Source organism: Montipora foliosa, chromosome 2, assembly GCF_036669935.1.
Source record: "Montipora foliosa isolate CH-2021 chromosome 2, ASM3666993v2, whole genome shotgun sequence".
In the NCBI taxonomy this organism is placed as follows: domain Eukaryota; kingdom Metazoa; phylum Cnidaria; class Anthozoa; order Scleractinia; family Acroporidae; genus Montipora; species Montipora foliosa.
In genome coordinates this window covers 15,930,017-15,935,016 of record NC_090870.1, presented here as the reverse complement: position 1 = coordinate 15,935,016, position 5,000 = coordinate 15,930,017, and positions in this window count along the sequence as shown.

The following is a 5,000-nucleotide window of genomic DNA, read 5'->3' as shown; positions in this document are numbered from 1 at the left end:
ATAGCGGTTCACCTACGCTGTGTAGCGCTTTATAGCGGTTCGTGTGTGTCCCTTGTCGCTTTATAGCGGTTCACGTACGATATTTAGCGCTTTATAGCGCGTGTCCTTTTTCGGTTTATTCCAGTTCCTTTTTTCATAGTTTTCACAGGCTAGTGCCTTATTGACGGTCGCTCTAGAGCGTGTTTGCTTATCTTTTGTAAACGTATGGCCTTTATTGGCAACGTTGTACGACGAGACTTGGCTTGATGACTCGTTCACCGACGCGGAAATAACTCTTCCTGGCTACAATGTTATGCGAAAAGACAGAGACGAAAATGGTGGTGGCGTTGCGGTATACAGAGCAGAGCAACTAAATTACAGTCGGCTTGACGAAAGTGCAATCCAAACACAGAACGACAACTTTGAATCAATTTGGTTTGAAGTATGCCAGCCAAAATCGAAGAAGATTTTATGCGGAGCAATCTACAAAACACCAGATGCTGACCCAGCCGCTTTTACTAGCCGGGTCGAATAAATTCTAAACAACATTCTGACAAATGATGGTGAAATTGTTCTTATTGGAGACTTTAACCTGAATTATTTGAACCCGACTGCTGCGACAAAGCATTTTCAGCAAACAACAAAATCTTTTCATCTGAAACAAGCAATCACCAAGCCCACTCGAATCACTGAGGAGACTAGAACTTTAATTGACCTATTTCTAACATCAAGACCAGAACTGTACACCTGCGGTGTTATTCCAATCGGCTTCTCTGATCACTGTGCTATTTTCGGAGTCAGAAAACTCCACAACATCAAGCGCCCTCCGCCTAAAATTATTCAGAGCAGAAATTATAAAAATTATGATCCTGCATTCTTTAGCGACGATTTGAATAAGATCCCATGGGATATTCTCGAAATGGAATCAACGTCAAATGAAGCTTGGATTGTTTTCAAAGATGATTTTTTGGACAGTTGCTGACAAACATGCGCCTGTTGCCACGCTCAGTTCCATGGCTAACATCAAGTATAAAAGAATTAATGACAGAAAGGGATTACCATCATAAAAAAGCGATCAAAACAAATCAAGAGCTGCACTGGAGCAAATACAAGCGCTTACGAAACACCGTTAGCAAGAAAATGAAGAAAGCAAAATCGGATTATTATTCTTCTCGCTTAACAGAAATCCAAGACCCAAAAACAATGTGGGAAATCCTGAAAGAAATCATGCCAAACAAGAAAAATGCCGGTGTGCCAAAAACCGGCAGTTTGTCTGCATTAAAGTTCAATCACTTCTTCACTTCCATCGCCGGAAAACTGTGTGAACGATTTCAACTAAGCACTTACATAAAGCCACTAACACCAAGAGTAAATAACAAATTTTCTATGGAAGAAGTGAACGAAATGTTTGTCTGTGATGAACTGAAGAGACTTAAATCAAAGAAAGCCACTGGTCTAGATGGAATGTCTGCAAGACTTTTAAAGGATGCAGCTTCTGTGATAGCCAAACCCATTACTTATATTATTAATCTGACTATTTCAACTGGCGAAATTCCACCTGAACTTAAAGAAGCGAAAGTTACGCCTATATTCAAGAACGGTAAAAGAACCGAAGAAAGTAACTATAGGCCTATATCCGTGTTGCCCCTAGTCTCCAAGGTTATGGAGCGTGCAATCCAAGTACAGCTTGCGAAATTTCTTGAAGCAAATGAAGTTCTGTCAGTGTACCAATCTGGATTCCGAAAAGGACATTCTACCGAAACTGCCGTGACTTATCTCACTGATCAGATCTTGGAACACATGGATAATCAACAAATGACTGGCAAGAAGCACAAGCGGTATACAAATGCATTATTGAACCAGTTTTTAGTTACGCAGACACAGCCTGGGGTGAACTACCCGAGAGCAGCATCACTAGTCTGCAACGATTACAAAATCGAGCCGCGAAAATCGTCACCTGTCAGAAAAGTACAAGGACAGCCCGAAATATTGTAAATTGGCCAGATTTAGAAACACTGCGAAAAATACACAAATGTATTTTAGTATATAAATGTTTACGGAATTTCGTTCCTATATACTTAAAAAACTATTTTAAGGTAAACAATGATGTACACAATTACAACACTAGGCAGAGGAGAAATATTCACCCAAATAAAACAAATCTTGTTCTTGGGGGGCGAACTTTTAAAAATTCAGGACGTTTAGCTTTTAACTCACTGCCAAGCAGAATCAAAGAGGCAAGTTCTCTAGCAATTTTTAAACGCCTTCTTAAAGGACATTTTATCTGATTTTTTTTTTTTTTGTTTGTTTTTCTTTTCTTCCCTTTTGTAAATTTTAGCAAATTTTACCTAACCTTGTAATCTTATTGTAAATGTGTATATGTAAGTTTTTATTGAACCCAGGGCCCCTAAGGATACCAGCCTTGCAGCTGACTGGGCTACCCTGGTAAAATAAAGTTGTCTTGTCTTGTCTTGTCTTGTCTTGTCTTGTCTTGTACGGATTTTAGGGGTTTTTGTTTTCTCCGTATATTGTTGTTATTGCCTATACTTAGGATGTACGCGTTATTGGCTGTCCACGCTTTATAAATTGTAATCGGTATTCCACGTCTACCATTTTTTCCTCATTTCTCTTATGCCTTATTTTTTCCTTTATTTGTTTACAAGTTCCAGGGTATCACGCGTTCACCATCCGGCTTTGGAGAGCCTGCGTACTCATATTCCAGCGGTTCTTGCCCACAGCAAGGCTCCTAGCACGTTCAAGACCTACCACGGTTGTTTCAAACGTTGAAAATCTTGGGCTAGTGATTTCCCAGAGGTTTTTTACTTCCCGGCTCAAGAGGAACACGTAGCCTTGTATTTAATTTCGTTAGTTCAATCACGGTCTTCATAGTCCTCCATTCAGCAGGCGTTCTACAATATAAGCTTTTTTCACTTGCGGGGTCTCGAATCCTTGTAAATCAGCTTTTCTTCTGGCTATTCTAGAAGGTTGTAAGCGCGTTGCTTCGAAACCGTCTAAGTTGAATAGGGTACCCATTTTGCCTGAGCATTTAGTCGCGTTAGTTTATAGATTTGCTACGCCCTCAGCATCCCTCGGGGATATCAGAGACGTTTGTTTTTGTTGCTTGCTTTTGCTGGTTTTTTGCGCTTTGACGAGTTAAGTCGTCGTAGGTGGTCTGACATTTCTTTCTTTCAAGATCATATTGAGCTCTACGTTTTCAAAAGCAAAGTTGATCAATTGGGTAAAGGGTGTACTTTAGTTATCGCTAGTACTAGTACCCCCACATGCCCCTGCGCTATGCTGCTCCGTTATGCCGCGCTGGCTAAGCGTAATCTTGATTCGGTTGAGTTTGTCTTTCAAAACCTTAGTTTTTCCTCTTCCAAGGGTTATTCCCTTCGTTGCGGTACGAGTTTGTCTTACACCAGGGCGAGGGAAGTCGTTTTGGCTAAGTTTCGGGCCATCGGTGTTGATACGTCGGGTATAGGTTTGCACTCGCTTAGGACAGGGGGCTCTTCGGCTGCGCTTAATAGCGGAGTTCCCGATCACGTCATTAAAAACCACGGCAGGTGAAAGTCTGACTCTGCCAAGGAATTATATTGCCGTGAAAATCTCCGACGACAGCTTCTTGCTACTTCGCGCTTAGGTCTCTGAGTTACGTGCGCTCGGTCTCGTTCTTTGTTTTTCTCGACACAACTGGTCGTGTCCTTCCTATTTCAACGAGTTGTTGCCTTTCTGCTGATTAGAACTTAAACGTTTTCTCTGCGGCGGAACGCAGAGACATAGTAGAGAAATGTGTTTATGTTCGGAATTTGCATTTATGGCTGCAGTTTGATCCTCTAGGGATTTTACGCCACATCTCGGTATTTAAGCCTTGTCGCCTCTCGCGTTAGTCACTCGACACAGCCAGTTTTACCGCTCGCACCTTGCCGAGCTTAATTTTTCTAGTATGCTGTTTACGTTTAGTCTCGTAGTTTACAGTGATGTAAATCGTTTTTTCTCCGCCACTACTTTATTTCTTGTATGTTAGGTTTTTCTCGTCCCCAATAAACACAACTGGTCGTGTCCTTCCTATTTCAACGTGTTGTTGCCTTTCTGCTGATTAGAACTTAAACGTTTTCTCTGCGGTGGAACGCAGTGACATAGTAGAGAATATTGATTCCTCTGTAGCTTTTTGTCGCCCATTTCTTTCCCACTCGTTACTTCGAGCCAAATGACAGCATAAACAAAAGTGCGCAAGGCATCTCGTTAGTTGCTGTTTATATGCAATAGATCCATGCATAAACAATTTACCCTTTACAGCTGGCGATCAAATGGTAAAAAGTCCGCCATACTGGAGAGCAAATTGCGCACAGGAACTTCCAAAACAAAGCAACTTAATTTAAATTTTCTTTGCTTTAGACTCTTATACTTCTCTTCAAACTCTTTTTTGGGAGAGAAATATCACGATGAGTGGTCCTGTAACTTTTCACATTTCGTCAACTACGGTGCCAAACAACTCCTTTCGTTGTATGATGTTGTCGGATGGCGAAAAGAGTTCAATCTTTGTTGAATGACGTTCCCGAGCATACTCTATAGGACATTCTTTGTTTACTTTTTTTGCCTCGTCCAGAAATGCACGCAATGGCGAAAACGGCAACAATTCGCCAAAGTTTGACCAATGGCAAATTTTACCCTAAGTTCCCAAAATGCACATGTTGGCGAAAATGGCAAATATGGCGAATGTTCTTATGAGGTGACGAAGGGGCCCCATTCAGAGTGGTAATTTTGGCGATTTTGGCAAATTAGTAACTCTCCGTTCTTACTGCATGCGTGTTTATAGTTGAGGAGGAAGAAAGTTCCATAGAAGATATTTTAAAGCGAAAATGACTGAACCATTTATAAATTTCGTTGTGATCCTGACAGTCATGGGAAACACTTTATCAACCGGTCACTGAGTCGATCCGGGCAAAATTATATTTTGCCAAAACATGTCAGGCCATCCCCCCCCTTTTTTTTTTGTTTACCGTCGAATGCGTTTCTTGATA